The following is a 23,688-nucleotide window of genomic DNA, read 5'->3' as shown; positions in this document are numbered from 1 at the left end:
GCTCTGCTCAAGAAATCTCCCTGAGCTGAAAGGAGCTTGTCTCCTTCTAGAGCCTGAAGAATGAGAATTACCTATCTATATCTTGTGTATGCTTAAAAACTCTTGATGATGAAGCTAACTTAACACACATACTCCACAAGTAGGGAAATAAGTTCCTTGCTGAAAGATTTAGGATATTTAAAATATTTAAGTTACGTCGATGTGGTAGTTGTCATGTGAACTGAACAATGAATGGACTTCCACTAGATGGAAGAACAGTCTTCCCATTAAACACACTTTTATGTGTTTTCCAGATTAGTTAACTTTGACATAGGTTATCTTGCCCCTATGATGCATAATAAAACAAACAAATAAAGCTAAGAAAGACAGCAAAACCCCAACACTTAATTGATAGCAGCTTAAGGTTGGATATAATTGTGGAACTTATTACATCAGAAATTCTTGGGTGCTTTTCATTCAAGACACACAGATGTTTGATTTTTTTTTTTTTTTTTTTTTTTTTAGTTTCCATGGGTTGCAATGAAGCACTAAATGATTCAAATGCAGTTTCTGCTTCTTGTCTGGAATGGCTTGAGCAAAACATGTATCTGCTGTTCTTCAGACAGGAAAAGCAAATATTCATAGAGTTTGTTCCCAATATAAACCACTTTCTCATTTCATTCTTTCTCCTATTTAATCATAGGAGTCCTCGGGACTCTAGTACAGTAGATAGAACTGGTTGATTCACTTCACAGCTTCATCTCTTCACTGAGATAAAACACTTAATAGACATTGACATTTCTTAGGACTGAGATACCTGGTCTGATACATAAAGGTAATTTTCACCCATTTGGAGTCAGTGCCTGTCGTTTTTTGACAACTAAAAGGAGACATTGCAGACTCAGACCTTTGTTGACCTGAGTTTGTATTATTCTGGATTAATACTAACTTCCCTGGGTGAGGTATGTGATGAGCCTGTGAATAATCCTGACATGTTTTTATTCTGCCTTGAGGTGCCACTGTAGTTCTAGTGGAAGTGGAAGTAGTTTCATCTTGAGCAGCAGAAGGAAAAGCAGATTATGGTTTTTGTGCCATTTCCTTCTTTATTCTTAAAATTATTCTCTAAAAGACAACAAAATATTGCTTATTCACTGTATGATTATGTCCTCTGAGGAATTAGTAGCGAATGACATAGCATGTAAATTAAAGATAATGAAGTACATATGCATAGACATTATTTGAAGTGCCCAAGGTTAATTTCTGTGTAAAATAATGGTATGGTCACCTGAAAATTGATCAGTTATATGCAAATTAAGAAAGAAAATCCCTCTAATTATGATATCTTTATAAATTAATCAATGTACCTATTCAGTGATTATATATAATAGATGTCCCATTTGAAATATCTTCAGGATACATATGAGCAATGACAACAGTGCCATATTTACAATAATCATGTGGAACATTTTGTTTGGCTGTTAACCAGATGCTTTAGAATAGAAAAAGATAAATCGATAAATTAAATCAATAAGAGAGGAAAGATCCTCTGATGGTTGAGGCAATGGATTGGAAGTCAGGAAATTTGATTTCAATTTCTGACTCTGTCACAGGCTTCCTGTGTGACCTTAGGTAAGTCATGTTTTCTCTCCAGACCTTGGTTTCTCATCAATTTAGAGGAAAGAGTGTTCTTTCTTCTGAACTGTTCTGTATCTGTTTTCTTTATTTATGTTTTGTAAACTACAATATATGCAATGTAACTCTGAAAACTGCATTAAACACTTCATACTTTCAATTGTAAGGTCTCAGCTTACAGTTCCTGGGGTCACAGATTGAAGGGATGTACTTACGTTTTGAACAAGCCCCAGGGCAGCACCCACTCTCAAACTCAGTGTTTTATTGATGCAAGCTGCTGTTAAGTGTCTGTGTTTGGGAGATATCCAGGCAGGTAGGTAGGGAGGCAGGCTCAAGTGGCACTACTTCTTTGTGTATGTGCAAGTAGAGGCCTTGGTCATTGTCAAATATTTCCCTACAAAAGTTAGAGAAAAATGTTTGAGTGAAAAATACTTCTTTTTTTAATAATTATGAGTGACTGCAGTAATGTTTTATTATAAGTACTGAGTTCATTGTAATGCAGCAATGTACCAGGATATTATTTTTATCTTTTGGTTATGCATGCATTGAAAATAAATAAGAGATATTTCTGAGAATGTAATCAGTACTTCATATTTTAATTCTGTTTCTGTTTTTTTTTACTTTAAATTTCATATGCTAAGACATTTTATTTTACATATGTGACTTTCTTTAAAAACATGACTAAAACCCCAATTCCACAGCAGTAAAGTGTTTGAATTGAGGTGTCTTTGAACTAAACATACTAGTAGCTACATGCACAAAGCTTTCAGAGTGTGTTACTGTGTGTTTTTGTACACACAGTCACACACACACATACATTGTTTCAATAAATATAGGGTTTTATTTCTTTATTTCACTGAAAGCTGTGTTTGTCTCTATAAATCTGACACTTGTCACCTTACATATGAATATCACCAAAGAGAGGAATTTAAACTGGAAACAAAACCACTGGTATACCATAACTATCATAAATGAAGTTTATTTTCCATTTTGAAAACATAACAGGACATTCATTGCTCACAGTGGCAAGTGTTTCAAAATTCACAGAAAATGATATTATAAATTGATTCTATTCATTGAATCTCTAAACAAATTGTGTTTTCCATTCACGGGATTTCCACATATAGATACATCTGTACTTAGGCTTGTTGTCTGGCCTCCTTTTTTTCACAGAGATCCCACTCTAAAGGTTGATTTATCTCATGTAAAATCAACATGTATTTACTGTGTATATTTCCCTTCATAATGAAGAATTTCTTCTTATAATGTAGGATATTACCAAACGTAGATGACATGTGACTTGATACTTGGAGTGAATATTTTATATATTGCTATTTAAAATGAATGTTTTAAACCATTTAAGTGACACATCAGCTGACAGTTGGTAACTTGTATCCTTCACACTCTTGCTGAAATGTGGCCATTCCTGATATGGGGACTCACACTCTATATGTGGCAAATCCATGCCAATGTCCAGTGGAGAGCAAAGACATCCTCAGCTTTTGCCAAATCAGTAAAGGTCTTATGTTTCCTTCATGGCTCAGAAACTACAGCATATTGTAGCCGTTGCCCAAGAGATGGCCTGTCACAAGAAATGAGAGGTCACTTTTAAGGATTAAGGGTTCATCACATACTGTAAAGTGCAGTAAAGACTGGAGAAACTTCACCTGCAGTCCAGATCTAATGTGTCAGTCTGCTATTAAATATTCTTGATTTATAGCATAAACATTCATGATCCTGGTGCATAATGATTTTTTCTCTCTTGCTTTTTTTTTTTAACTCAAGCCTTCAAGTAAACGAATTGTTAGAAGTTCATTACAAATGTAATACTTCTTAAACAGCCTTATTATATTTAGCTACCATACAGGAGGTGAAAACCGGCAAGGCAGCTGGGGTTGATGGAATTCCACCTGAAGTTTGGAAGCATGGAGGCCAAGTACTGCATGCTAAATTTCACGAGTTTGTGGTGCGCTGTTGGGAACTAGGTGAACTACCATCAGACCTTTGTGACACAGTCATCATCACCTTGTATAAGAAGAAAGGAGATAAATCAGACTGTTCAAATTACCGTGGTCTTACTCTGCTCTTCAATGCTGGTAAAATCCTGGCAAGAATACTTTTGAACAGACTAATACCTGCTATAGCAGAAGAATTTCCACCTGAAAGCCAATGTGGTTTCAGAGCCAACAGGAGTACCACAGACATGGTATTTGTTCTCAGACAACTGCAAGAGAAGTGTAGGGAACAGAACAAAGGTCTCTATGCAATCTTTGTTGATCTCACCAAAGCTTTTGATACTGTGAGCAGAAAAGGCCTGTGGCAGATTTTGGAACGTTTAGGTTGTCCCCCCAAGTTCCTTAAAATGATCATCTCACTGCATGAGGATCAGCACGGCCAAGTCAGATATGGCAATGCACTTTCTGAGCCCTTTCTAATAAAGAATGGCGTGAAACAAGATTATATTCTTGCTCCTACTCTATTCACAATCTTTTTCAGCATGATGCTCCAAAGGGCCACTGCAGATCTCGATGATCAGGACGGTATCTACATTCGATACCGTACTGATAGAAGCCTATTCAACCTAAGGCAACTGAAAGCCCACACTAAGATCTTAAATCATCTTGTCCGGGAGCTGCTTTATGCTGATGACGATGCCCTCGTTGTCCACACAGAAGCAGCTCTGCAGCATTTAACATCCTGCTTTGCAGATGCTGCTGAGCTCTGGGCTGAAAGTCAGCTTAAAGAAGACAGAAGTTTTCTATCAACCTGTACCTCAGGAAGTCTTCTATCATCCCCATATCACCATTGGCCAATCAGAGCTCAAATCAGTCCATCAGTTTAATTACCTAGGTAGCCTCATCTCCTCGGATGGTAAGATTGACGGAGAGATAGATAACAGGTTAGCAAAGGCATATAGAGCTTTCAGAAAACTCCATAAAAGAGTTTGGCAGAATAAACACCTGAAGAAAAGTACAAAGATCAGTGTTTACAAAGCCATAGTGCTGTCTACTCATTTATATGGATCTGAATCATGGGTCATCTACCGCCACCACCTGCGACTCTTGGAACGCTTCCATCAGTGCTGTATCCATACAATCCTTAACATCCACTGGTCAGATTATGTGACTAACATGTCTGTTCTAGAACAGGTAGCAATTACTAGTATTGAGGCCATGTTGCTGAGAACACAGCTGCGTTGGGCAGGGCATGTCTCAAGGATGAAGGAGCACCGCCTCCCTAAGATCTTGCTTTATGGTGAACTTGCCACCGGCTGTTGCAAGAGAGGAGCCCCGAAGAGGAGATACAAGGACTGCCTGAAACAACATCTCAGCCTTGGCCATATTGATCACCACAACTGGTCTACTCTGGGCTCCAATCAGGAGGCCTGGAGACACACCACCTATAACGCTGCTGCTTCTTTTGAGAATGCACGCAAGATCACTCTCAAGGAGAAAAGACAATGCAGAAAGAACTGTGTCCTGTCAATACCACCTGAGGAGTCTTTCCACTGAATTTTTTGCAACCAGACTTGTCTGTCTCTTATTGGCCTTTTTAGCCATCAGTGCGCTTGTAGAAAGTGTGGGTAGAGTCCTTCCCAAATCTTTGTTCGCAAAGCGTAGCCATGATGATGATGTTTAGCTAGAATTTTTCATAGATACATAGGGTCCCTAAAGGCCAGAAAGGACCATTACATCAACTAGATTGACTTGAATAATGCAAACTGTTGAACCACATCAGTTTCTTTTACAATGAGCACTCTAAACTTTCTATTACTACTGCTTGTCTCATACAGACACATTTTGTGTTATGACACGTCTTAATTTGATAACACAGAAACGGAGAATCTGCTACTTTTGTTGATGGTAGTGTGTTCACAGATAAATTTTCCTTACAGTTAAAAATGTGTGCTATCCTTGCTGTAGCCAAACAGTTAAAGTTAATTCCACCTTTCTTTTAATTTTGTTTTTAGGGATACTTATAGCTTTGTTAAAAAAAATCCTGTGGGGGCTGCAATTTCCATCATTGTTTGCAGCCTAATGTTTAGTTTGCACATTAGAGAAAATCACAAACAGAATTGGTTAAGTGGGGTCTGGCTTACAGCTCTGAAATGAGAAAAAAAAATCCAATTTTTTACTAGTAACAATGCCTGAAAAAGGCAGTCTAAGGATTTGGGTTTTCATGTAGTTGCTTAAGATCAAAGGAGGAAGATGTGGTTAGAGGAAGGCATTTTTGCAGTCCAAAGTCAAGTATTTACAATCAGAATTTACTTTTTAATGAAGTGAAAGTTAGCAACATGTACTGGCACCCATTCTCTCAGGATATGGCTGTCATAACTCTTGGAATTTCAGTGTCACCAGGGTTGATCACTTGGTGGATCAGAAAAACATAGTGTTATGCTTTTGTCTTTACTATTTCTGAGAAAATTTGGTAATTTCCTAGTAGTTAGACTTTCTAATGGTTTTAAGAAATAGACTAAAATTAAAAAGGAGGAAAGAGACATAATGAAGAATGGGAAATACCTTGAAAGAAATTAAAAGCATTTAAAAAATAAGGTTTATATGTATGTTTGAAATATACATATAACATGAAAGTGGGTAGAAAACTTGGTATTTTTCCATTCATAAACTGAATTCTCAGTGGATATTTCTTTTCATAATGAAGCTTTTTACCCTAATGAAGTGCTAGTCACTGGTAAACAGTATAGTCTGAGATGAATCAGTAACCAAATCAGCGCTCCGGTGACCACAGTGCTGTAGGTAGTACGGGACAGAGGAAGGCTTTGAGTCAACCCCAGCTCCATTGGACTTCATCATTCCCATGGGCTTCAGAACCAGTCAAATCTGGAAAAAATATGGTTCTTGTTTTACTAACCCCTACAGTTAGTTATTGTTTGATGAATACAAAAATTGTGACAAGTTTGTTAGCACTGCAAAGCCTGAACAATTTAAATTTAAGACAAATCTTTCAGATAAGAGAAGTCTGTGCATCCTATCCCCCAAGGCCAGGTAAGGCAAGCACAGAACACTAATTAAAAAAAAAAATGGTGCAACATATGCTTTTCACTTACATTTCAGTTGGCATATGTTTGATAGAGATGAAGGACTTGTTTACTTTCTTACTCCCTCTCCTCTGCATTTTTTTTTAGAAGATACTCTAGTGTTGAAGCCTGTCAATTAAAAGTCAAATTTCATATTTTTATAACAAGGGTGCAAAGATCTTTGTGTCATAATAAAAGAGAAGTTTGAGAAGCCTTTATGAAGGAGTGGTAAATCATGGGAAAAAGTGTGTTGATTATTTAGCAAATATGAGACTCTGGGATCCAGGAAGTTCTCATCTTGTCTGTGACACTGACTTTATTGTCCCAAACAGAAACTGGATACTTAAAGAAAGACAGCAAAATTGTTTTTGTCATTCTGAGACCTAATCAAGGTATCTGACCTGGGAATCACTATGTCTCAGTATTGTTTTTCATTTCTCATGGAAGAAACCAGTGCTCGTTATTAGCCTGGTATCCATGCAACACTCAAAAAGCAAAAGCTGAAAGTGCATCTTGCCTTGCTATGACAGTGAACTGCTGCATCACTGTACTTAGCTCATTAGCTTGTTTATGAAAAAAGTAATAGAGCAGTATGTAAACATGTCAAAATTAGTATCAGTGTGAAATTTTCCCAGATAGAGTTAGTAGACAGAGTTAGTAGAAAGCCTATATGTTATTTATATCTTTCCTGAGCTTGAAGTTTGCTGGGATTCTGGAAAGTTGCATTGCATTTTTATTCCTCTGTCACAAGGCGCAAAGATCAGTTATGAAATGTTTCTAAATGGTTTGGCAACCAATGATAACTACCACTGTAATTTATGATAATTGAACACCTAAAAACTTTTTTTTATCAGCAGAAAATTTGAAAGGTCAGGATCAGCCTAGACTTGATATAGAATTCAAATCTTCTGTAAAACAATAACAAACCCACAACCCAAAACCAAGCAAAATTTAATCAAATACAGGGAATGGTAATCAGAAACTCTGAATACAAATGTTTTCTTTCTTTATGGAATAACTCAGTTCATTCATTTTACATTTTAAACATTCCCTTGCAGTGATGTGAATTCAGAGCAACATCGTTGTTCTTGCATACAGTCTAAGAAATTAAATGGGCTGAGAGAGAAATACCAGACTACATTATTTTGCATTCTATGGGAAATAAATTTGGGCATACAATAAGATGAGCTTCAACAGTGTGACTATGGATAGTGAACTAGGACCTGGAAAACAGATGAGAGTGGAAATTTTTTTTGTTTTGTTTTGCTTGCTGTTTCTTTTCTTTCTCTCTTTTCATTGATTAGAAACTTGTAAAAATTTTATGGTACCCTCAGTTGCCTAAATACATTCATCTACAGTCAAGCTACACTTTTTTTGGTTGGTCCTTTATGACTCACAGACCACTGATACAGTGCCCTTTGCAGTTGGGTAGTTTTGCAGTTTTATTACCATAAGGGAATTAATATCTTATTTCTGTATGCTGTGCTCTCTGAGAACTATGTCTAAACTGGTAACATTTAGAAAATGAAAATATCTCATCTGCAGACTTTTTTTTCTGATTGAGTCAAAATGTTTTTTCATACTTCTCTCTGTCAGTCAGTTTATGCCTTTACATACAAATGTGAAGAGACAAGAAGTTCAGTACAGAATCCTTTGTAAAAAGAGATTCCAGCCTTAAAAAATTTCTGTTGACAATTTCTTATAACAAAGAGTGTGAAGAGGTCATGGTATGATGAATATTTGTAAAGCTATTAGAGTCATATTTATTTTTTATGTTAGAAAGTTAATCACACCTGTGTGACACCTGGCTTTCTGCCTGCCTATGTAATCTTTCAGGGGTTTCCTTGGGCTTGCCAGCAGATACTCACTACTTCAGTCTACCTGATAGGAGAAGCTCACTGCTTGATTTTACTGGTGCTATCCTCAGGCATAACAGCCACAAAATGATGGTGTATTGAGCAGAGGAGGAAGAGATGTGGCTGTTGTCTAAGCTGGCCATGAGGAAAGCAGTTATTGAATTTCGAATCTGCAGTTCCTTCCAGTTTGTTTGGATTACATTTTCAACAAGAAATATAATAATAATGATGATGATGATAATGATAAAACCAACAACTAAATTTAGCCATTTTTCCCCTAAAAAGAAGGGAGATATCAATGGATATCTGTGTAGCCACAAAATTAAGACCTATATATAATTTTTTGCTCTTGAATATTGGGATGTACAGATCAACAGCAGTATCAAGTGAGCAAGGCTGGATCCTTTCACAGAGACTGTGGGGTCTGCAAGGGGATGGAGACTGTGCCATTTTATATCCAACTAACAGGACTAATAAACACATCTCCTGAACCACCCACTTGTGCTAAGTGGTTCTTACAGAGCTCTTGCTTCTGTTCTTTGAACTATCTTGTCCTAGCTTGCACCACTTAGGTGTAGGCAGGTGTGAAGGTTTTACTGTCCTCTAATTATCAATTATAATAAATTAAATACCCTAAACAACCACCACCCTTTCACTTCGAATGATTCTGTAGTTTTAGTCTAATTTTATATTTTCAGCCATCATGGCTTTGCTTGTACTTACCTATTAGTATCTTCATTATTGTCTGCTTGATCTTTAATTTTCCATTAAAAGTCCAGTCCTCTGTTGCAATCTCCTCAGCAGCTTTGCCTCTTTTTGAAAGGAATGGTAGTTCAGTTCTTTAAAATCTACATCTTTCTAGGTCTTATTCTCCTGTTGAATTTCCCGGTTCTGACTTTAGATATTACTTCATCTACCTATGCTGCCTGTGAATCAAGCATTCCATTATCTGTATCGCTCTCAAAAAAACTTTACTCTTCACACATCTCAACCTTGATTATATCTCTGATGATCTTAAAATTCTAACATCTAAAGCTTTCACAGTCTGCTAGCGATATAGATAATAAATGAACTTAATCATAGACAAGGACACTGGAGTGGAAGTTACAGGTGAGTAGCTTGTGATGAGAGATCTCTGAACACCCAATTCCTCCTATTGTTGTAAAGTGGCATCTAGAGCTTCCATGAGCTAATTATCTCTCACCTGTTCCCCCTTTAGTCCATAAACAGTCATCTCCCATGCAGCCCACCTGATTGTAGGTCTTATGTTAACAGGTCAGTAGAAAGGAGTAGTCAGAAAAGTGATATAAATGACCCAAACAGGAAAATTAAGAGACTGTCTATTTAACATGACTTTTTCATTTTCTACCAGCTGCTTCTTTTCTATCTTCATTAATCATCATTATTAATACCGTGAACTGTACATAAATATATATCTCAAAACAGCAAAAGGAAAGAGAATAAAGTCTCCTTTGGTTATTAGTATGAATCTTGTTCATGTTAATACATGTAATATCTTTGTATTGAGAACTCCTTTGAAAGTCTGTTTCCTCATTTATAAGGAGGGTGTAATTTTCCTTGACTTTTTGAAGGTTAGTTTTACTGTTTATATACTACATTAAAGAATTAAACCTTAACATGGATATTATTATTGTTATTATTGCATAAAAATAAGTATACAGAAAGAATCATATAGTGTCTCCTAAAGTTAAAACAGGTTCATATGAAAACTATTGCTGCAGCTTGCTTGCTCTCTTGGATCACGTAGTCATAAGGAGGTTAGGTAAGGTAAGGTTAAAATTAGCATAAGGTGTAAAAAATGAACTGGTTTACTTTTTTAAGCTGTTTCTTGACATTGACTAAATCTGTGATTTTTTTCAGTATATAGGATAAAAAGTTTCCAGGCCAGTGAATCCAATAAAAAGTAAAGTTTGTGAAAAGTTGAACAAGTAACCTTTTGCTAGTGGCAATTTTAAAAATTTGCTGTAAGAGAGAATTGCATTTTTCTCCTTATGAAGCTATAACACCTGCTACTTTTCATTGTACAAACCTACACAGGGTTTGGTTTTTTCCCCATACCTCAAGATGTTAATCTTTTAATTTCCTCAGTGCTTTTACTCTAAATAATTGCAGTTACTTTCCTTAGTTCCTGAAGACTGGATAAAGAACTCTATGACAAAACTTACATAAGAGGATTGCTTTTTGTGTAGATGAAGCATTTCCTTTGTAGAATATTTTATGAGGGTCGTTTACTGGATTCACATGAAAAATGCAGATTCCTGGCAATATTTAACTACATGTACTATATTTTTCTAAAATCTGGATAAATCAGCAGAATTTTTTTTCTCAGCTAATCCCTTAGTTCTTACGTACTTAGCCTCCTTTGGGGACCAAATTAACAATTTTTTTTTTTGGGAAGCTTAATAACAAGTGGATTAAGATGCTTTTTTAAAGAAAAAAATCTGCGTTCTATAGCTCTACCTACTTGCAACCTGGGGTTAGATCATACAGTTAACTTAAATTATAAAAAGATGCATATGTAAGACAATGACCCTCTCTATAGGCTGTTTGACAAAATTTGGTGCATAGTTCCATGTTTGTGTTAGCCTGTAAAAAGGCTAATTAATAGGTACTACATCTGTAAACTGTTTTTGTGGGGGCTGAACAAGGAATAGGAGGGCTCTTGCCATATATTCACCCTTTTACAAGAATCCATGTCAATGTTGCCTTTGGAAACAAAAAGACTCTGCAAAATACTATTAATCCTGAACCTTATTAGGGAATTTCTAAGGTCATAAAAACCCAAATGATCCTTCAGTTTGCTTCTTGTCTCTGTAAATTCCAATCTCATATTTAATCTCAGTCTGGACAAATTCTTACTTTATGGTGGATCATATTTGTAATATTTATACAGCAATAACCAGTATCTTTTTAATTCTGAACTTGTATGAATCCTGACAAATGCAGCAACAGACTCAGAAATTTCACAGGCATCAGTGGGATTAGTTCAAGCTGCTGAAGGAAGATGAGATTAAATGAGAAAAGTTGTGGGAAGAAATGCAGCGGGAAAGAAGTTCAATCAAAAAGTATTACTGAATGCAGAAAAGTAGATGAAGGTTGACACTAGAAGTTTCCTGCTGTCATTTTCTCTTCAGAGGATAAAATGGAAGAGTCCAGCATGGATCAGACTCAAACTGCAGAGTTACACGTACCGGTATTTTATAATGGCTCCTTCACTCTCCATCTTTTTCACCTCCTTCTCTTTATTTTTAAGGGATTTTTACCAGCCTTTATGATGGCACGAGCCAGGATATTCTACTGAACACAAGTTTTTCATATAGAAATCTGAACCCCAAGCAATTTTGAAGCCAAAGCTGTACTCCTACAGCAGGTGTTCTTTCTAGGTTTTATGTCCTTTTAAGGTCTCTGTCATAGTCCCAGCTGCTATACTGAAAATGGCACTCTGCAAATACAGGATCACCTTTCTTTGATTGCCCTCACACCTTTGAGCTGCCTGGACTGTAAGTGCAAAAGGCACCAGAAGTGCCCTATAGGTTCATGGGACTGTCAGACAGTCTGATTTTACTGCAGTCCAAACTGGCTTTTGCAATTAATCTTTCTTATCCATCTATTTAATCTTTTCAGCATTAAATGCTGAAATTTATTTATTTTGAATATTAGCTTTGTCATCAGTGTTACTGATTTTCTTCATCATCCTGAGTCATGTGACCCTTTTCTGAAAGACAATTTATTTCTAATATGCCTAGAAATGAATGACATATGAGTATTAGATGCTAAAATGTAACAAGAAATGATGCACACCTGGATGCAAAGGTAATAAATCCAAATCATCTGGACAGATGAGAAGCAGATGTTAAAGTTTCTGTGGGATTGTTTTGTTGGTTTTTTTTTGTCAGCTAAGGGAATACAATCTAACTGTAATACGTTCATATTATTTTTGGCTAGTTCACTTGCTATGTGATGTTGATCTGAATTGATATTTCCAAACAGACCATTCATGCTGTCAATAATTCAGATTCCAATGAGCTGCCTTGGTATGCCAGATTGCATATGCTAACATTTAATGCCAGACTGAACTTGCTGTGCTATTCAGCAGGATGAATCACTCTGAGGGAGTGTGGCTCCCCAGGTGTATTGTGCCATACATTTCATGGTGTAGTGAGTAAAGAATACAAGTGTTTGACCCACATCTTCCAATGCAACTTCTACCATCTTCCTTGGCTTAGGTTCTGGGAACTGCTTTGATAGTAAATGTGTTGCTTCAGCGTAAATAAATGATACTGAGCTGACTATAGCAAATACTAGTGATGTTTCCACCGAAAACCTCAATTTCTCCTAGTTAGAAGAATGTGAGGTAGGCATTTACAAAACCAAGGTAAAAAAGAGGGTAAGAGAAGCTATAAGATAATGCTTGCAAGGGTCAATGTCCAAAGATCCACAGAACTTGGTTGAGCAAATGGGACATCTTGGGCTCCAGCAGAGCTCCAAAAATGTTCTTAAGCATCACTGTTCACCAAAAATCTTTGTTTAGCTCTCTTGAAGACAAAATACGCTAGATTTCACTGTATTATAACACAAGTACTTCTGTAATTAATTCATTTCCCTAATGCAGTTTTTCCCTTTGAAGGGGCAAAGAAGACATTTTTTTCTCTAGTGTGAAAATAGTCATGTTGCAACATAGGCACACTGATGTGACTGTTATCTCTACTTCCATGGAAAGTAATTAATTTTCTAAGATTTTCTTTTCATAACAAACTGCTAGCTACTGCAACAAATAGAAGGTGATAAACAATTATTTATCCGATAAACCACCATGAATTGGTATCTTTGAGAGGAAATATGACAGACTGGTGTAACACAACTGTTTATCCCTTTTCTTGGTCCCAAATTGGACAAGAATTGGAACAGTTGGAGAGCAGCCCATCTCTAGCCACCATCTGCTTGTTGTAAAATAACCATATGTTGTATTTCCCCCCCTTTTTTATTACTATTATTACCACAATAAACAAAATTGAATAGAATTAAAGATGTAATACAAAACAACAAAATAGAGATAGTTCATCTGATTTATCCCTTCTTCAAAATTATGTAGATGCCACTTTCAGTAATATTTTTGCCTTCTACTATGTTCTGCATTTCAAGCATGTATCCAGCAGTGACAGTCACCCATATCTTCTCTGTTAGGGGAGACTTTTAAATCTCTTCCTCTTAATTTGTTTTTCAATGCAATATTGGAATGACTATATCTTATAAACTTTCAGTTACTAAAACTAGTTCCAAATAGAGGTATACTGCTGTATGTCTGAAGTGATAAATGTCCCCCTGCTTTCAAAAAAAGGTGGTATCAAGATGTAGAAAAGTTCTGCTTGGCTCAATTCTCTGTTCTGTCTGGGTAGGCTGCTGATTCCTTTCGGAAATTGTTTGCCATTCTGTACTATTTTCTTCCTCTTCTGCCTTCAGTGACAAAGAAACTGTCCCTTACTCTGTTTGCAAGTAACCTCCAGAAATAAGATGCTCAGCTTGATTCCTTCTGGTGCTTTTTTGAGAATAATGGCATGAAATGGAGTATAATTCTTACTGTATGTTATATCCTGTAGAACTTGCTGTTATACTGTGTATTTGGCATCAACTACAAAAATACATAATTGAATAACAACTGTCCTATGATTCAGCTCAGGCTTCACTGACTAGGACAACTGATTCCCATGATTCATATCTTCCTAGTTCATCTATTATTTAGATGTTAGTATAAACACATTGAAATTGTTTCATACTTCCGCAGCTCCCCGAAAGAATGATCCTAACAAACACTGCTGATGGAGTGTCCTGATTGATGGTCCTTCCCCCAGAGATGGTAGAATCACAGTCACACTCATTTCAGTAAAAGAGCCAGAGGAAGGATGTTTGAAATTATCACCACATTTCACCTTCCAGTATTTTCTCACATGAAGATGATTTCTGAAAAAAGCTTGTTTTCTCTGGGGACCAGATGCTTTCAGAGTGATGGCCATATTCAAATAAACAACCATGTGTATTTGTGGAGGATATTCATCTTTCATGCGGCAAAACCTAAAACCTAGAGTTCTTGTAAGCATCACTCAAGTCTGAGGGCTTACTTATTAGGGAGCACAATGTTTGTGCCAGTCTTAAGTGCCAGAGTGATTTTTTTTTTTTTAGAGAAGAAGTCTTCAGAACACAGCACTTATACCCAACAAGTCTTGCCTAAGAAGTCATACTTGTTTGTTCAGTGACTAGCTGCAATCCCAGGCAATATTTACTTTCGCTAAATTTAATGGTCTGAAGCTGTAAATGCAATCTCAGTTAATATTATGTTTTTTCCTAAAATTGCAGTGTTGATAGAAAAACATTGCGCTGTACAAGCCATAAGCAGATCCTGCCTGTGGGATGGGATACAAATAATAGGGTAAGCAAATTATCTCTTGATTCTTTGCAGTTGGGAGATACTGCTGGTATTTAGATCTATCTATCCAAGTATAAGCCTGCGCTGGCAGTTTTCCAAGTTCCATATATCTAAACTCCACAGGCTTATTTAGTACACTGATGCAATTAGACGCCCGAAGCTGATTCAAGATTTTTGCAGTGCTTTAAAATTAAAGAGTTTTAAAACAATCCTGCAAAAGCTGTACTGGTTTTGCTAAGTTGCTTTTCAGAACAGGTTTATGTGGCTACACTATATCTTTTATTTGACCTCCAAAGACTGTTGTTTTCTGTTCTAAGAATTTTTGTGGCTGGATATTACCTACAGCTATCATCTCAACAATTTTACATCTATTACCTATTATTCATTAACATCTAATATCTTTGCAAATTGTCTGCTCTGTTCCCAGTAGTGTCCTCATTGTCCCTTCAGTGCCCTGCTTCCTTTTCATCCTTATTGTTTTCTGTAAAAGCAGTGGTTGGTCTGCTTCATTCTTTCAGCGATTTTGGTTCTTTGCCTCATCTATTCCCCTTTGCTTAACATGTAAAGCCACAATGGGAAAAGTGCTGTGAGAACTGCAAAATGTTCCCTATCTATAGTCTAGCACTCAGGCTATGTTTCCTGCTTTACTGGCTGGCATGTCCAAAATTTCCTTGACCAAGTACTTGTAATTTGTGGTTACTTCTACTATTTTTCATTTTCTCTTCTCTTTATTAACACAGATCAGATGAAATCGGGCTATTTAATGGGTTATTATGCAGAGTGTCATTCAGGGAGAGACACCCATCCGTCTTAGCTCCCCTCTTGCATTCACCATTGTGTTGCCAGAACTATTAGAACAAAAACTTTTAAGGCTTTTCAAATCTCATGTGAGATTGGAGGTACAGATATAGAGAAGAGCTCTCTGCATATGAACAGTACTACTGCAACTGTAGAAGAGAAGAGGAAAAAGGAATACAGAATACACTCTATACAGGTAGATTCTTTGTAGGTCTGCTTTATGCACCTTTCTTGGTCAAATTAAGGCTATAACTTCCTTCCTTTTCCTTCCCTTTTCTTCCTTTTCTTTCCTTTTCCTTCCTTTCTCTTTCCTTCTCTTTCCTTCTCTTTCCTTCTCTTTCCTTCTCTTTCCTTCTCTTTCCTTCCTTTTCCTTTTCCTTCCTTTTCCTTCCTTTTCCTTCCTTTTCCTTCCTTTACCTTCCTTTACCTTCCTTTACCTTCCTTTTCCTTCCTTTTCCTTCCTTTTCCTTCCTTTTCCTTCCTTCCTTTCCTTCCTTCCTGTCTTCCCTTCCTTTTCCCCATTCTGTTTTCCTTTACTATCTTCATTTTAATCTTCTTCCTTAGTCTTCGTAGTGGTTATGCTGACTCTTCAGCAATCTTCCCTCACTGTTCCTTTAGGCTTTACTTCAACAGATTCTCATTTCCATTTCTTTCATTCTCGACTGGGAGAATGGATTTATCAGGCTTTAACCCATTCTCCCATCACTGTTGCCCCAAGTAACACATATTCTTGTATCATATTTTATAATGCTGTGCTTTCTCCTTGTCATGCTTTCTTGATTCCTTTCATTCAGCTATATGTATGGTGTCTATCTTTTTTCAATCTTTCCTGATTTCTCCAAAGCCACCTAGGTACAGGTTTTCCCTCACCTCTTCAGATGATTATCTGCTACTGTACTATACAAGATATTACTGGAAAAATATATTTTTATATTCTGTATCTCTCCACTATCTTCTCTGGTTTTGAATGTCCTCAGAAATTCTCCATTTTTCATCTGATCATATTGAAGTTCTAGAACCCTCTTGAGGCTTCAGAACTTTGCCCTACCTCTATGTCTACATTTGCATTTTTACATTATCTCCTCCCTTTTTATGGTGCTGTGCATGTTTACAGTTTCTAACTCATTGGTCTGTACACCTTGAGAGTTTTTGTCATAGTCATGACTCCTCTATGGCCCTTGCACATGATTTGAAGTTACCGGAATGGGCATCAACTTCCAGTCAATGATGCCAACTAACTTTCATTTCCCTTTTCATCATTCCCATTTTTTATCTCCTCTGAAACTATACTGGACACTCTTTAGAGCAGGAGATTGATAGACCTATTTGACCACCTAATAGAAAAAGGCCTTGGTGCTCAGTGAAGCTTTGCCTTCCAGTAGCAGAGCGTCAGTACAAATAAATAAGAATTTTCATTATCTCAGTGGTGCTAATTGCTCTGAACTGTAGCAGACAGGCTCAGTTTTGTTTTTCAACTTGTCTTTCTTTTGTTGACAGGGAAAAGAAACAGGAAAATGTATCTCCATAGCCTTAGGGGGAAAAAAAACAAACAAAAAACCAGAGAATTTTCTATTTTGTTAGTTGATATTTGTCCTCTCATTTCACTAGATGAAATAATGTGCTATACATTACATTACAGGACCTTATCTGGATTTATGTACTCAGAGACTTATTACTTATAATAGTCAGAGATAAATTGGCATTTAAATAATGGCTTATTCATTAATATATGCACTCAAGTACATAGTCATGTTATGGAAGAGCTCAAACAATTATCATACTCAATAATATCTCATAATGAGCTGGTACTCAATATCATATTGACCTTTTTGTACTCGCTGAAAATTGTTAAGGATGAGAGAAGTATGAGATCTCGTAGAGTCTTTTATCCCCAGGAATATAATTTCAAAAGATGTGATTAGGGGCTGTATCATCATCCATTCAGGGGAAAATAGTGATGGTTATTGTTTGTAGTCACAATCAGACCCACAAGACCACTGCTGAAGGTAGTTCAGTAAGTATTAAATTCAATGAATAGCAGAAGAGATTTATGAGTCTGACACTATTGGTAAATACAATTTTCTTTTAATCAGAAGTGAAGGAATAATGGCCAGTCTTCGCGAGCGAAGATTTGGGAAAGGTCATTAACCCTTCGAGCCTGCGCAGTGGATTTTTTAGGTGAGACCCAGTGTGCGCTGAACTGAGCCCACCCTTTAATCCTGAGGTTCATCTGCCGGGGCCGAGCAAGCTTGGACAGTGGCAGTGAGGTCCTCAGGACGTAGGTTTGTTTAGAGTGACCTTCTCTTAGATGGATTGCCTTACAGGGCTGACGAGCTCCATCTGCCCGGGGGGCTGGGAATCGAACCTGGGTTGCAGCGGTGAGAGTGCAGCACCCTAACCACTAGACCACCAGAGGAAAGAAGTGAAGGAATACTTCATTTTTATTTACATTTAGTATTAAATTAATTGAGGTAATTACCTTCCCCTTATTTGTTTGCAGTCTATGTGGATCTGACATTTCCAGGACTCCTGAGAGCTTTGTACACCTGCAATGTTAATCAATAAATTAGATCAGTTTGTTCCTGCTGATTGTAGGGATGAAGCAGTGTCTACAGGAGACTTCTTTTCCTTCTTCCTCCACTGTTGTCTAATAAGTCTTCATTGCTCAGATGGGTAACTTACTTCAGTGGTCTCAATTAGATGGGCTCAGAAATGTGAAAAATTAATTCTAGGCCTTTTTATTCCTATAGTCAGTGCCAATACATCTATATAAGCACATACTTGTCCACCACCACAGTGTAGTATCAGCAAATTTGACATGATACCTACTCCCCTTGAAGGTTCTGTGGATAAACATAAGGTGTGTCAGATCCCAGTTTTGGACATGATGCATTGGCTCTCCTGATGGATGAACTTGGCCACACAGAAGTTTATGGATTACAACTGGAAAGAATGAGAAGATGTCTTGGTCACCCAAGCCTGGAAGGACTTCAAATTCACATACTCTGTTTTAAACTGAAACAGGAGGTTTCGTCTTCTTCCAGAAGCTGCCTGCTTGAGATGTTCTGTTAGACATGTGTCTAATTCTAGTTAGGGTGGTGGATTCTTACCAGTTCTTTCCTTCTGTGTCCATAATATAAGGAAATAATGATTCTCCTGGCCTTGGGAATGCTGAAATAATTTTGTTTCACAAATTCCACTGAACACTGCCACTCCTGCCAAAGTTTTCATGTTACCTTTTCAATTTGTGGCATGGGCCTCAGGTACCTTCATCTGACAGCGGTGCTGCATTCCCAGTGATGTTGTTCTGTGAATCTAGTCTCTCTGTCTTAACTTCATCAGAGGTGTAAAACTTTCCTTCAAGAAAATTGTGCTTCACTAGGGAGTATTTCTTGAAGTCACCAAGTATTAATATATATATAATAACACAATCAAAAACAATATCATGCACATTCAGAAATACCACTTCATCGAGAGAGAGAGGGATTTCAAAGGATTTTTAGAAGGAAAGAAACTCGGGGAGAGCAATATTCACCACCCGTTTGTGAGCCAAAGGTTAGCACACAGAGGAACAGAGCTGGAGCATGAACCTCTGGCTGCTGCTGAAGGATGAATTCTTTGGCTAGTGGAGTTTTCATATGTGAACATTCGAAGTAGCAATATTGTCTAAGACACCTTGAGTAAAAGTAGTTACATGTAAATGTGCTTTGTTTTGTACAGCTTAAAAAAGGACTATTTGTGTTCAGAAAAAAACTAAATAAAGCATAATATTATGACCTCTTAACAAAGGTCAAAAATGCTAGCATTTTAAAGACAACATATTTTTTATGTACTTTGCTATACCCCTATCAAAACTCATACAGCTAATAAGAAATAAATTAGTTGCAGTGTTGTAATTTTTTTTAATACTGTTAAACAAATGCATTTAAAACAAACTAACAAATCTCTCAGTGACAAGCAAAATTAAATTAAAAAAAACAGAGACCAAATTTTACAATTTAGGAATATACCTGCCCTCCATCTCTGCTTATAAACACATATGTACACAGAAATGCACCTCACTGCCCACAACAAGTCTTCAACTCTTTTCCCTTTGCAGTATATGTAAAAAAACCCCCACCCAGTCTGAGTTTCTCCAAGCTTTATTGTTAAAAAAAAAAATAGGGCAGTGAATGCCAATTTTCATCTCTTGGCAAATGTTTATAGCCAACATGTAAACCCCTGAAAACAGGGGTTTACAATTTAAATGCTGACACAACCTTAACTAGAGCAAGGGGAACACTGTTGCCATAATAACTGCCATTCTCTGGAAAGTATTTATGGCAGGGCTTCAACCTTTCTCAAAGCAGAAATTCAGGCCTTTGGCTGCCATTGACTGTGGGTAATGGCAGTGAGATCCAGATTCCTGGGGATGGAGCCATCAGTACTCAAAACCTAAAGCCATTTTAACATGTCTGCTAAACCTGTTCGTGATCTAGGCATATGCTTGATCCTGCAGCCCTGAAGCCAATGAAGTTTTTTCCAGTGGTTTAAACAAGAGCAGGTCTGAGTCCCCTGTGTCCATCAATATCACATTCTTTTGTTCCTATCAGGACCCTCCAATAGAACCTGTTTATATATCTGATTTTCCTAATTGAAACCAGAATATATTTCTTTGCCTCCCACTTAAACAATGCTGGAATTAATATCTTTTTACACCATAAAAAGTACAATGTTACAATTCTGTAAATACACTGAAGGAAAGACTGAATATGAGATTAAATTGCAACCTCTATTTATGAAAACATACTTGTTTTATAGATTTCTCTTGTGCTTACTTGCTCTTTCTATCTCTCCCTCCTTGTCCTTTTCCCCATTCCTTGTTCTTTTACTTACTATATACCAAACAAAACCAATAATAAACCCTGATATTTTAAACATGAAATAAAGAGAATGGAAATGTCTTATATATAAAAGTATTGCAAAATTTTAATGTGTAAAAAAAGAATATAATTACACATAGATGTACAGTCTCATTCAATTAGAATTCAAACACACTTTTTTTCTTAATGTGACACAGATATGTCTCAAATCCAAACATAATAAATATAATAGGAAAAAAATATTTGATGAATGTTTGCCATATGCTATCCTGTTGGTGAAGCTTACTTTTTCCCAAATACTCTGGCCTCAAATGTCCAGCACGAGGATGGCTCCATGCCATTGACATGGCTAGAACCAGAGTTAAAGTTAGTGGCTCCAGATGCCAAAAGGTTTTCCAAGCTAAGAGAGCCAGAACCCTGCAAAACATTTCTGATACCTCCTTCCTGACTCTCCAAGGCCAGAGCTGAACTGTTTCTTGCATTATTGATAGCCAGTATCAATGTGAGCAGCTTTCAGTTTGTTTACACTTTAGATAGAGAGATTAGATGATTGTATTTCAGCTTTAGGACCTGTAGCATCAGAAACTTGATGTTGTCACCTGTTCCTGGTTTGAGCCACTTTGAGGACGAGAACAGGAAAATTTATCCGAACAGAGAAGTTCAGGTTTTTGGGACACAGTGCTGCAAGGAAACATCACATTGCCATTTCAGTTTCATTTCCTTTCATTTCTGTCCGTGGTAAATATGACTGATTTTTTTGTGGCCTAGGTCATATAGGAAGAGGTAAGAACATGACAATTTCATTTCAAACTGTGAAATGGGACAAACAGCATATTTCAGATAATATAGCAAATATTGTACGAGAGGAACAGTTCCTTCGTGTAAAATATTCTGATGTCTTGTGTGAAGGAACAAGATTCAGGATGGGAGAGGTTCCAGGCGTGGAGAAAAACATACAGCAATTGACAGGACTTTATTATATGGACCTTACAGTTATTATATGGACTTTACTGTTATTATGTGGTTTCATTGTATCCACACTACACAGTGCACAGCTTGGGTATACTCAGGCTTGCCATGAGTTTGCCTGCTCCCTGCTTCCCCGCTCCCCTCTCTGATAGGCTGAAGAAGCTGCAGAGAGGAGACAGTTATCATTTGCCCTTTCCTTCCCCGGTTCCTCCCATGTTCCTCCCCCTTTGCCTGTGTCCCTACTCCGATTTGTTCCCCCTTTTGTCTGTCTCATGCTCTACCCCATATTCTAGCCCTTTCCCCACCTGAAACTCATAAAACCCTACACCCTTCAATAAAGTATTCCGTTTACACCTCTACCTTGTCTCCGGACCCATCTGTGCTGTGTCATCCCCCCTCGGACCGTGGTAGTCTTGTGAGCCTTGTGAGACTTTACATACAAAACTCTGAAGACTTGCACACATTTCAGAGCTTGGCTGCAGCTGTGAGTTTGAATTTGGGTTATAACTGTCATTTGTAATAGCACTTTCTAGCTTATAACACCATTATAGGGTAAGGCAAATGATGAAATTGCCCGTACCTAAAGGTCTACCTGTCTAATGGGTTAAAAAAACCCATGTTTTCTTTAGGAATGACTCTTGGAAATTTCATGCCAGCTTGAAATTCACTCTTAACCAAGCATTCCTGTCTTTTTATGGAGTCTACAATTTTAAACATTATTTTTAGTTCTCTCAGAAATAGATTTGAGCATTAAAGTTGAGATATCTTTTTTCCCAAAGCTGCAAAAAGGACCAAAGTTAGCATGTGAGTTTGCTTCTTGTTTGTAGGTGAAGTTCATTAAGACATTCCAGGGGTGAAATTTATCAACTCAAATAATATTCAGAATATGTAGAAGTGACTACTTTTATCATCTTCAGGAAGATATCTAAGCCATCTGCTAGGAAATGCTGAATACGTTTGGAACCCTGTGTTTCCCTAGGTCTGATACTTCTTTTCAGCTGTGAGGTGCCTTTGTGTACCCACTGGCTGAGCTCAGGATTCAAGTTGTTGTTCTAAATATTGAACATTGGTTGATGCTTTCTTATCATAAGACAGTCTCATTCACCATCTGTTGGCTTGTTTAATGCCATGCTAGTCTTACAACTATCCATTAAAAAAAAAAGTCCTCATGCAAGAAATGGTGCAAGAGCTGGGGTAAGAAAGAAAAAAGTAAACAGAAGAGGCCAACTGTGAGACAGAGAGATGTGTCCATTGTAGAAACAGGAAAGTTCCTGTGTTTCAGTTTTCCTTCCAATGTTGCTGATGGATTTTATCCCCAGACTGTTACATGGAAAATATGTATTCTAAACAGGCCCTCGGGAAAGAACTATTTAAGCTTCCTGTCCTCTCTAGCAGAGTGTTTTGCCTATTAGATTAAAGAAATAGACCCCACTTTGCAATCTTCTAGGCAGGCCAAACAAATTCCACATTCCTTGCTGCACAGAAATGGTATAACTTCAATAAAAGCCATGTGGTTAGGGCACTCTCTGAAGAGGTGGGAAATGTGGATTTGTATCCAATCAGGCTGATGACACTGTAGTTTTTCAATTTCCAAGGCAAGTCCTGTAAGCAGAATACTATGATTTCAGCAGGATGTGGCAGTATCCTGCTTGGCAAGTGTTTGAGTGGGTTTGAACATCGTGCTGTGCTGCATTCAGAGTGCCCTTCGCAAATTAAACAGGTTCAGATATTGCTTGCTGGCTCCTGGCCTCATGGGTGTTAATAACAGGTACCTTGTTCAGGTTTCCCAGATGATTCACAGAGGAGGTAGATGTCAAACTACTCAACTCAGTTATGTTGGAGACAATTCTGTTCTCATACCAGAGCAGAATTTAAGTTATCGAAGTAAGTTCTCTTGCAATACATATTTCTTCATTACCTCTCAGATGTCTAAGTGATTATTTGAAAGACAATTGTGATAGTTTGTGGCTTACTGTTGTGAACAGAGGCAAGTAAATAACAGCTAAGTAGTACTTTAGGAATTTGAAGTCTTTTGAGCTCTCTGTTTTTGCTAAAAAGAGCTTGCATGAGGTTAGAAAACGATTAGAGAGAGATTTGATATATGCGACATCT

This window comes from Lepidothrix coronata, unplaced genomic scaffold (assembly GCF_001604755.1).
Source record: "Lepidothrix coronata isolate B3197 unplaced genomic scaffold, Lepidothrix_coronata-1.0 Scaffold15, whole genome shotgun sequence".
Lineage (NCBI taxonomy): Eukaryota > Metazoa > Chordata > Aves > Passeriformes > Pipridae > Lepidothrix > Lepidothrix coronata.
The sequence above is the reverse complement of the archived record's forward strand: the minus strand, read 5'-3'. Positions refer to the sequence as shown.